This window comes from Chiloscyllium plagiosum, chromosome 5 (genome assembly GCF_004010195.1).
Source record: "Chiloscyllium plagiosum isolate BGI_BamShark_2017 chromosome 5, ASM401019v2, whole genome shotgun sequence".
NCBI classification, from domain to species: domain Eukaryota; kingdom Metazoa; phylum Chordata; class Chondrichthyes; order Orectolobiformes; family Hemiscylliidae; genus Chiloscyllium; species Chiloscyllium plagiosum.
This window is the reverse complement of record NC_057714.1, coordinates 31,940,147-31,952,144: the sequence shown is the minus strand read 5'-3', so window position 1 is coordinate 31,952,144 and position 11,998 is coordinate 31,940,147.

Genomic DNA, 11,998 nt, shown 5'->3' with positions numbered 1-11,998 from the left:
GTCACCAAGAATGTACTTCAGTTGCAAGTTTCAGGGTAACACTTACCTGTTGTCAGTCCAGTACAAAGGTCCACTGCTAATTATGAGTAAGACAGATGAGTCATTGTGCACATTGTATTATTTCTCAATGATATTGTGCATAAAAAACCCAGAAAACCACTGCAGCATTTTGGGAAAGCAAATCTTAGCAGGACTTACACACTTAATGGTCTTAGGGAGTGTTGCTGAACAAAGAAACCTTGGAGTGCAGGTTCATAGCTCCTTGAAAGTGGAGTCACAGGTAAATAGGATAGCGAAGAAGGCGTTTGGTATGCTTTCCTTTATTGGTCAGAGTATTGAGTACAGGAGTTGGGAGGTCATGTTGCGGCTGTACAGGACATTGGTTAGGCCACTGTTGGAATATTAGGGTGAGAGGGGAAAGATATAAAAGAGACCTACGGGGCAACTTTTTCACACAGAGGGTGGTCCGGGTATGGAATGAGCTGCCAGAGGAAGTGGTGGAGGCTGGTACAATTGCAACAATTAAGAGGCATTTGGATGGGTATATGAATAGGAATAGGTGCTGGCAGGTGGGACTAGATTGGGTTGGGATATTTGGTCGGCATGGATGGGTTGGACTGAAGGGTCTGTTTCCATGCTGTACATCTCTATGACTCTATGATTCTAAGATTAATCAGAGCACCACACATTAGTCCTGCAATGAATGCACACTTATAACACTTCTGAATGCCCAGAGATATTGGAACTACGTTTCCCTGATGCTTTTCCTCCTTCACTCCTGTAACCAGAGGTGCATCAAAAATCTCTTCTAAACCCATAAACAGGCAGTTCAGCTCACATCTGTAGTTATTGTAGCACCAACTTAAGCAGCTCCAAGATATTTCCTGGTCAGTGCAGTGGTTATGCTCCCATTTGGTTCTGATGAGTGTCTTCACCATAGAGATGTAGAAATGCCCAGCATGGAAACAGTCCCTTCGGTCCAACTCATCCAAGCCGACCAGATAAATCAAATTCCATTTGCCAGCATTTGGCCCATTTCCCTCTAAACCCTTTCTATTCAGGTACCCATCCAGATGTCTTTTAAAATGTTGCAATTGTACCAGCCTCCACCACCTCCTCCGGTAACTCATTCCACGCGCCACCGTATGTGTGAAAAAGTTGCCCCTTAGGTCCCCTTTAAACCAGGTACAAATTCTGCCAATTTTAAGTATGCTGGGCTTTACTTAGCTTTGGTCTCTTTTATTGAAGATTTCCAGCATTTGCAGTTAATTTTTTCCTCTCTTTTGCTCTGATAATTTACTTTGCATTTTCTGTTTTTTAAAGTGAAATGCAATCTCAGTCATTTATTCCTTTTGTATTTTTCACCCAATATTTTCTAGTGGAAATGACTATTACTAGGGTATGTATTCAAGCGTTAGGTATTTGCTATTTATGTATGGATTTTGATAGTGAATATTCGTGCATTATTTGACAAGGAGGGAAAGAACGTTATAAACAAGCTGAAACCTGTCCCAGACCAATATCAGGAGTAGAAAACCTGGGTGATGTTTCTGCTTTTTATCCTGGGGATGTTAAAGCTAACTGTAGCATACTCTATCCTATTGTATATGTACCTTGCTTTCAGAGAGTTCACCTTTAAAGAAGCGACTTCTCTGAATGTACAATGTTGCAACTTTATCTAGCAGTTAGTCTGCTGCAGGTCTGCAGGTTTTGCATATCAAAATCATTTGGTTGCTGTACTGTCTGCTTCATACCCACTAATGTGTTTTAATGTTTTAATAAACTAACTCCTGAGTTAATCAGTTTTTGATGATCAGTTATTAAATCATTATCATTACATGAGGGGAAGGCAGTGACCTAGTGGTATTATCACTAGACTATTAATCCAGAGAGCCAGATAATGTTTTGGGGACCTGGGTTGTATTCCCGCCATGGCAGATGGTGGAATTTGAATTCGATAAAAGTCTGGAATTAAGGGTCTAATGATGACCATGAAACCATTGTCGATTTTGGGTAAAACCTATCTTGTTCACTAATGTCCTTCAGGGAAGGAATTCCGCCATCATCACCTGGTCAGGCCTACATGTGACTCAAGACCCACAGCAATGTGGTTGACTCTCAAATTGCCCTCTAAAATAGCCTCGCAAGCCATATAGTTGTACCAATCATTACAAAGTCTCAATGAAGTGATACCAGACAGATCACCTGGCATTGATCCAGGCATCAGAAAACATAACAGTAGAAACACCTCTGTCGACCTGCAAAGTCCTCCTCACGAACAAGTGTCAAAATTGGGAGAGATGTCTCACAGACTATTCAAGTAACAGCCTGGCACAGTCATACTCAACAGAATCAAACCTTACAGTCAATGTCCCAGCCATGACCATTACCATCCCTGGATATGTCCTGTCTCACCAGCAGGACAGACCCAGCAAAGATGTTGGCACAGTCGTACACAGTGTGAAGGGAGTTGCCCTTGGAGTCTTCAACATTGTTTCTGACTCCCATGAAGTCTCGTGACTCCAGATTAAACATGGGCAAGGAAACCTCCTGCTGATTACCATATACCATCCTCCCTCAGCTGATGGAACGATGCTCTTCCATGTTGAACGACACTCAGAGGAAGCACTGAGGATGGCAATGGCACAAAATGTACTCTGGGTGAGAGATTTCAATGTTTGCCACTAAGAGTGGCTCGGCAGCAGTACTACAGATTGATCCAGTTAGGTCCTAAAGGACATAGCTGCTGATGCATCTGTCCATGACAGTATCAGTAAGAGTGACCACCGCATAGTCCAATCTTCACACTGAGAATACCCTCCATCATGTTATGTGGCACTATCACCATGCTAAATGGGACAGGAACAGATCTAGCAACTCAAGACTGGGCATCCATGAGGCGCAGCAGCAGAATTGTACTCCAGCACAATCTGTAACCTCATGGCCACGCTTATCCCCCACTGAACCATTACAATTAAGCCGGAGGATCAATCCTGGAGATTGATTCAATGGAGATTGCAGGAGGGCATGTCAGGAGCAGCACCAGGCATTTCTGAAGACGTAGTGTCAACCTAATGAAGCATGTGAAACAGAATAAGCAGCAAGTGATAGACAGAGCTGTGCAATCCTAAACTAATGAATCAGGTCTAAGCTCAGCAGTCCTGCCACATTTAGACAATGAATGGTGGGGGATGATTAAACAATTCACTCGGATGCTGCCTGTATCCACATCCTCAATGATGGAAGAAACAAACATATCACTGCAAAAGATAAGGCTGAAGCTTTTGCACGCTCTTCAGCCAGAAGTGCCGAGCGGATGATCCAACTTGGCCTCCTCCAGTGGCCTCCTCCAGTGGCCTCCTCCAGTGGTCTCCTCCAGTGGCCTCCTCCAGTGGCCTCCTCCAGTGGTCTCCTCCAGTGGTCTCCAGCATTACAGATACTAGACTTCAGCCAATTCGACTTGCTTCACGTGATATTGAGAAACCTTTGGAGGCACTGGATACTGCAAAAGCTATTGGCCCCGATAACTTTCCGGCAATAGTATTGAAGACTTATGCTCCCAAACTTGCCACTCCCCTAGTCAAGTTGTTCCAGTACAGTTACAGCACTGGCAGTTAACCAAAAATGTGGAAAATTGCCCAAGTAATTGCTCCATCAGTCTATTTTCGATCACCAGTAAAGTGACGTGAGTATCATCAACAGTGCTATCAAACCAATCTGCTCAGTTTGAGTTCCACCAGGGCCACTCAGCTCCTAACTTCATTACAGCTTTGGTTCAAACATGGACAAAAGAGCTGAATTCCAGAGGTGAGGTTAGAGTGACAGCCCTTGACATCAAGGCTGCATTCAACCAAGTGTGGCGTTAAGGAATCCTGGCAAAACAGGACTCAATGGGTATCAGGGGACAAACGCTTTAGTGGGCTTATGTCCGAAACATCGATTCTCCTGTTCCTTGGATGCTGCCGGACCTGCTGCGCTTTTCCAGCAACACATTTTCAGCTCTGATCTCCAGCATCTGCAGTCCTCACTTTCTCCTGGTTGGAGTCATACCTGACACATAGGAAGATGGTTGTGGTTGTTGACAGTCCGTCATCACAGCTCTAGGACATCTTTGTAGGAGTTCCTCAGCATAGTGTCCTAGGCCCAACCATCTTCAGCTGCTTCAATGATGACCTTCCCTCCATCATAAGGTCAGAAGTGGGGATGTTTGCTGATGATTGCACAATGTTCAATACCATTCGCAACTCCTCAGACACTGAAGCAGTCTGTGTCCAAACGCAATAAGATCTGGACAATATCCAGGTTTGGGCTGACAACTGGCAAGTAACATTCGCACCATACTAATGCCAGGCTACGCCCACCACCAAGTGACAATCTAACCACTGACCTTGACATTAAATGGTGTTGCCATCACTGAATCCTCTACTATCAACATCTTGAGAGTTATCATTGATCAGAAGCTTGACTAGACTCACACCTAAACACAGTGGCTTTTATCTCTCCACCCTGCAGGCACTCTGCCTCTATTCCTGATGAAGGGCTTTTATCTGAAACGTCGAATTTCCTGCTCCTTGGATGCTGCCTGAACTGCTGTGCTTTTCCAGCACCACTCTAATCCAGAATCTGGTTTCTAGCATCTGCAGTCATTGTTTTTACACAGTGGCTACAAGAGCAGGTCAGAGGCTAGGAATACTGCTGTGAGTAACTCACCTCCTGACTCCCAAAAGCCTGTCCATCATCTACAAGACACAAGTAAGAAATGTGATGGAATACTTCCCACTTGTCTGGATGAGTGCAGCCCCAACAACACTCAAGAAGCTTGACACCATCTAGGACAAAGTAATCCACTTGATTAGCACTGAATCCACAAGAATCCACTTCCTCCACCTTCTGAGCATCAGTGACTTCTATCTACAAGATGCACTGCAGAAATTCACCAAAGATCCTAGACAGCACCTTCCCAACCCATGACCACTTCCATCTGGAAGGACAAGGGCAGTAGATATATAGGAAAACCACCACCTTCAAGTTCCCCTCCGAGCTACTCATCATCTTCGCTTGGAAATATATTGTTGTTCCTTCACTGTCACTGGGTCAAAATCCTGGAATTCCCTCCCTAATGGCATTGTGGGTCAACCCACAGCAGGTGGACTGCAGCAGTTCAAGAAGGAAGCTCACCGCCACCTTCTCAACGGCAACTAGGGACGGGCAATAAATGCCGGCCAGTCGGCGACGCCCATATCCCACAAACATGAATAAATCTTTAAAAAGTGACCTGGAAAACAGAGGTGGAGAACATTGCACTGATCTTGCTTGCACAGTCAACAAGCAAGTTAATGTAGAGGTGAAACCTATTGAAAACAGTTAGAAAATATGCTGAGATGAAATAGACAGTCGTCAATGTATTTGTTTGTTACAGTATTGTAAGTTGTTGAAAAGAAAGTGATATGATCCCAGCTGATGTTAATACTGGACAAGTCAGATTCCAGAGTGAAAATTGGCTTAATAGATTAGAGGCTTTCTTTTTGTAAGAGACACTGGATAACTTATTGACTTTCCTCACAACTCTAAGGAAAAGCTCAGGTCTTTTTATCCACAATTATTTAGACTATGATGAGGCTGAACAGCACATCTGGTGTTATGCATCTTTTCTTCTCAACTGAACCCCTTTCTGGACTTTGCCCTCTCCACCAGTCTCTTTCTGTGTTGTTAAAGTTTAACCTCATAATTCGCTTCTGCAATTATCTCAGCAGGTAGCATGTCTAGTCATTTAGCGTAAGTTATGTGATTTCTTAAAAGGTGTTATAAAAAAAATTAAAGTATTTCTGATCATTAAAAGAAAATCACCTTCACAAATCAGAAAACTAAATACCCATGAGGTTTCTCTTTAGAAGCTTCATCACAACAACATGCTGGTAAGTAGACTAACCCGTGTTAAGAGGACAGCTTAACTCACTTCAGCAAGTGAATAGGGTGTGTGCTGATTAGTAGCAAAGAATGGAATGTCAAAAGTATATTATCAGAATGTCCACAAAATTCCCTAGTTCAAGTTAAAACTCAGTAGACCACCTCAGAAAATACAACATATTTATAGAGTTCAGAGCTGTCATTTTTTTAAAATTCCAGTGTAGAAAAGCAAGACATTAAGATTTGTTTAATAGTTAGGAATGAAGATTTACACAGAACTGGCACAACTGAATTAACAGCCAAAAAGGTAAAAAATCCCTGAAGATATGGACTATATTTGAAGACCAATTCATGAGTCAGATTAAACTTTCATAAGCATTAACTAGAATTCATGTAATTTAGATAAAAGTCTACAGAATCCATAGGCTTAACATTGAAATATCCGGAACATTTTGATAAAACTTTCAAGGGAGCATTGCAAATGAAAACAACCATAAGTCCACCCATTGACCGAGCATATAAGTTGTGTCCATTTAAAAGTGGAATTATTGAAATAGGAGCTAGACAAATGGAATGAGATGGAATCATTAAAAGATTACAGGATCACGGGTGACCAGCATAGCTCTAAAACATGGATCATATTTGACTGTATGTCTTGATCTATTACAAATTAATACTTCTTTGAAAATATACCCTTATGTAATACCACTTTAAAGAGCTAAATCTGAGTGGACATGAATTGAATCAGACCATCCCTGATGTTTTTCCATTATTCCTGGGCAGATTACTAAATGCATCTGATGTGACCATCAGGAAACCTTGGCAGTGCTTGATGACAAGTATCATTACTGGTCAGAACATCTTGTAGAGGAGTCCCAAATTGGTGTTACATTCCACACTCTATTCAAACAACATTGTTTTTCAATGACTCCCCTTTGGGGTATGTGATAGCCAGGATTTCTTTCAACCTCACAAATTGCAATACATAGAAACATAGAAAGTAGGAGTGGAAGTATCCCATTCAGATCTTTAAGCTTGCTCCTTCATTCATTATGATCATGACTGATCATTCAATTCAAAAGCCTGTTTCCGCTTTTCACCCATACCCTTTGATTCCTATGGCCCCATGTAACATACCCAACTTCCTCCTGAAATCATACCATGTTCTGGCCTGGTAGAGAATTCCTCAGACTTATCACTCTTTGGGTGAGGAAATTTCTGCTCATTCCCGGTCCTAAATGGTTTACCGCGTGTCCTTAGTCTGTGACCCCTGTATCTGGATTCCCCCATCAACGGGACCATCCTTCCTGCATTCACTCTGTTTAGTCCTATCAAAATTTTATAGGTTTCTCTGAAAACTCCTCATTTTTTTGAACTCCAGTGAATATGACCCCAAGCATTTCAATCTCTTCTCTTACACTAGTCCTGCCAGCCCAGAAATCAGTCTGGTCTACAGTGTACCAGGATGCATGTATCACCACTTACATTCACAGTAAAAGCAAAGCAAGAATATGATCACAATCTGCATTTACTAATGCAAATGACACAAAACAAAGGATTACCTAAGAATGTCACATCAGCATGTTGCAGTTCTACTTTGTTGGTTCTATTTATTCCACTGTAGGTATATTTCCCAACTCAAGTGAAATAGAATGAGGACCATCAATGTCTCTTTGACGCACTAAAGCAGTTACTAATGGAAACGCCAAACTATGATCTCAGAGAGACAACGTCTTGGAAATTTTGCATCATAGAAAGTTCTGGGAGCAAGCATACTACAAAAGGATAAACAGATTGCATTTGCTTCAATAACTTTGTCTTTAGTGCAGACTAACTGCTCAAACATTCAATGGGAACCAATAGCTTTAACTTTTGGAGTCATGAGCTTTCCTACCTGTCTATTCAGTAGAAGATTTGCAGTGGAGAATGACTATAAATGATTGAATATGATTTGGCAAAAGTGATTGGCTAGTGCACTGCCAAGATTTCCTGATGGTCATATCAGACGCACTTCGTAATCTGCTCAAGAATAATGAAAAACATCAGGGATGGCCTGATTCATTTCATGTCATAATGACCACAAACATGTAACACCAAATTGGCCTCTTTGGGATTAGCGTGACATCTCCTGAGGAGTCATTTTTAAAGGCAGGCAGGCCATCATACCAGAATCTTTGCAAACTGGTATGCTTCAACATCTTCATCACTTGAATATGGGCATCGATTAGATGAATGTGAAGGCTCACAAGAGAGTCAGTATAATAGCCAGGTATCAGCCGTGGCAATGAAACCTTTATTAAGAGCTGTGATGCAAGTTAACAACATGTGTTAAGTGGAAATAATACCTTATGAGGTCTCTTCCCAACCTTGGTCAAAACTCACATCTGACCTTTCTCGTATCCTTCTCAATGACTATTTTGTTGCTGTTGACTTCCAAGTATCAATCATTCATCAATTACATAAAACATCAAATGTAACTGTCAAATACACAGTTCAATGTTGAACATACACAGTGAACACATCATTACAGACAATGGCTGAAATTGGTAGGCCATTCTAGAACACGCGTGAAAGATGAAATAGTCATCATATAACCTCTTCCCCACGTTATCCTAGGTCTAACAGTCTCATTGAAATCATGCTTGGCAGTCTCAAAAATCTAAATCTTAAGCATAGACAGAACAATCAATGTCTATACATTGCAATGTTACATTTGAAAGTGACACTTAGAGTCATAGAGGTGTACAGCATAAGTGAAATAATTCCATCACAAGCAGATCAGTATGCACCAATTTTCACATTCGTACTAAAATAACTCCTTTTGAGATTCGAATAGCTTATAAACCTGCAAGAGAAAATGACTAATGTGTATGATAAAAATGCAAATAGAAGATTGTCAAAAGTATAAATGGAACAGTAAGTTTCCATTCAGGACTCGACAGAAGGTATATGACAACCAGGCAAGATGCTCAGAATGTGCTCAGAACTGAGATCCTATGAGGACCATACACATAACTGCACAACAGTGTGGAGGAATCAAGGATATCTTGGGTCTGTTCCAGCTCCCCAACTGCCTCCCTCTATTGTATACAGTGCAACATTCTAAAAACAAATAGGAATGACAAACAATATCACTGAACAACGGTGGATTATTAATGATTAATAAAGTTGCCATCATGAGGTCTGAATGTATCAACAAATTAGCTAAATGTCATATAGATTCATAGGTTCATTTTTGTTGTAAATAGTTAAGCTTTTTGTTGGAAAGAAGAACAATACTATTTGTGTGCCTTTCCTTGAAAAGACGTAACCTTTACACAGAGAATATTATCCCGCATATATCGAATAGCAACTTTGTCTAGCAGTTCATCTGCTGCAGGCCAGCAAGTTTCACATACAGAAATCAGTTGGTATAATGTATGCTGAATAACTAATATCAGGCTTTATTATTTTAAGTAAACTAATCCATGGAATTCATCATTACCTAATCAGAGATTGGGTATTGGACATTAACACTAATGTGTTATAGTCATCTTGTCTGAGATAAGAATACTTGATTGGGACAATAGACATTGAAGCTAGGAATCCTGCAGCAAGTGACTCATCTCCTGACTCCCCAAAGCCTATCCACCAGCTACAAGGCACAAGTCAGTAATATGATGGAATAACCCCCAGATGTAACGTACAACTCAAACAACACTCAAGAAGCTTGATAACCACCCAAGATAAAGCAGTCCACCTGATTGGCATCATATCCATAAGCATACATTCCCTCCACCACCAATGCTAAGTAACAATAATGTTCATCATTTCCAAGATGCAATGCAGAAGTTTACCCAGGCTCCTTAGATAGCGGCTTCCAAACCCATGACTAATTTTGGATAGAACGACAGGCCATGGGAAAAATGTAGGGAACACCACCAGTTGCAAGTTCGCCCCCAAGACACTCACCACCCTGACTTGGAAATATATCACCATTGCTTTGGTGTTGCTGAATCAAAATCCATAAAGGGAGCTGCCCCCCTAAAGGCACTGTGGGTCTACAGCAAATGGACTCCAGTGGTTCCAGAGAGCAGCTGACAATCACCTTCTCAAGGACAACTAGGGACCAACAATAACTGCTGGCTCAGCCAGTGAAGCCCACATCCTGTGAATGAACTTTTAAAACATTCACTCTGCAGCTTAAGGATATGCTTGCAGAGCATGCATGAATGATCAGCAGAGTCAGACAGGAAGACAGGAATAGGTAGAACGTGCAGGAATCCCCTGAATACATTTCAATCTCCAACCAGTATCCAGTACAGGTAGTTCTCCTATAATGCCGTAGTTGTGTTCCAGGGAAACCTCGCTTAACAGAAAATTGCTTAATATAAATAATGGGGTCTTTGGGAAAAGCGGGTAGGGGCAGATCAGCAAAAAATATCCCTCATGATCACTCAAAAATCACCCAAAAGTCTAACATAAAGTATAGTACACCCTGAATGAAGGTATAAATTGTATTTATCAATGAAACAAAAAATAAATTTATCACAGTATATTTTAAAAATATTGTTCATGCAGAGACAGAGGGTTATCATGATGCATAGAGTCCCTCATTCATGTTAAGTGAGCTTTATCACATATTCTTTCCTTACGCTCAAAATGCTTTACAACATTTAGCTTCTCTTCCAGAATTATAACTTTTCTTTTGCTTTCATCGCCTGCAATTTTATCACCAGGACACTTCTTGTTAACATTCTTGTCACTATTGTGAAGTTGCTGTCACTTTGTTCTTGGATTTTTTTAAAGAGAGGTCATAAAGGCAGAGATGGCAAGGGGTCTAGAAAGAGCCTAGTTTCACAATGGCAGGGGAGTGGCCAGTTTTCCCAGTTCAAGTTTTTTCTAGTTTGGTTTAGCTGTGGCAGTCACAAGATGCTGGATTCCAGGAAAGGTTGCAAGCTTCAGTGTACGATTCCTGGCTGACTTTCTCTCTAAAATCTCTCTGGTTGTTGAATCCCCCTGCATACAAGAATATGAGTTTCAATTTATCTTTTTGCCAAAGGGTGTGTTTTTGGGTTTTATGGACCAGCGCCAGACCCCCTCAAAATATTTCAAGAAGGCAGCCCAGTCCCTACCTTTTCAAGTTGTTTAAGCAGGAGTGATGCAGCTGGCCCAACCACTCAGTTTTAAATAAAACAGATTACTGAATGAAATATGAACAAAAGAGAACTGAACTCAGAACAACTTAACCTATCTGAAAACCCAGTCGACTCTATCACAACTTAACGATATGGTTCCAAATACTTGCAGCATCCCATAAACACTGTCTTGGCAAAAAAGGTAACAGCAAACACAGGTTCTTACAGGAGAGGTGTCACAGAGGGTCAGGATCAGCATGGAGCTGTTTCCTTGATCAGCATCCTCAAACAGACTGCTTGTTAAAACCAGACCAAACCCAACTCTGAACTGGGAAAACTGGCCACTCCCCTTTCATTGTGCATGTGTTTTAAAAGAAAGGCTTAAAAGCCTTCTCAAGTAGATATTTCAAGATATATCAGAACCTCTGCCTTTACAACCTCTTGTGAAAAAAACAAGGACAGAATAATCGTGTTAAAGGAGCAGTGTCGTCACAATGGGATGTTACTGAATTAGAACAGTTCCTTAATTAAGTTGCTGTACTGGGTTGGTTAAGTTTTCCAATAGTTAGCTCTTTACATTCTGTTTTCTTTTGTTCGTATTTCAACTGTAGTGTCTACATAAATTCTGTGAAGCCTAAAGCCGTATGGTTTGACCAGCTGTATCACACGTAGAACATCCTCTTCAAATCTGCCTTTAACTTAATAAAAAGTTAGGGTTTACCTTCTTAATTTATTTTGAAGGGGTCTGACCTGGTACATAACATTATGCCCCTCCATTTTTTTTTTGAGAAAGGGATAATCTTAGAGAAGTGTACCATTCACAGGAAGCTGTTCAATGTATCTCTCTCAGATTGCTGCTCTCTGTACAGTAGCTCTCACAGAAAGCTGACCTGACGGCATTAGCGCATGTGCAGCATAGCACGAAAACTAGCACTAACATCGCGCACATGCAGCATGGCACAAAGACCATCACT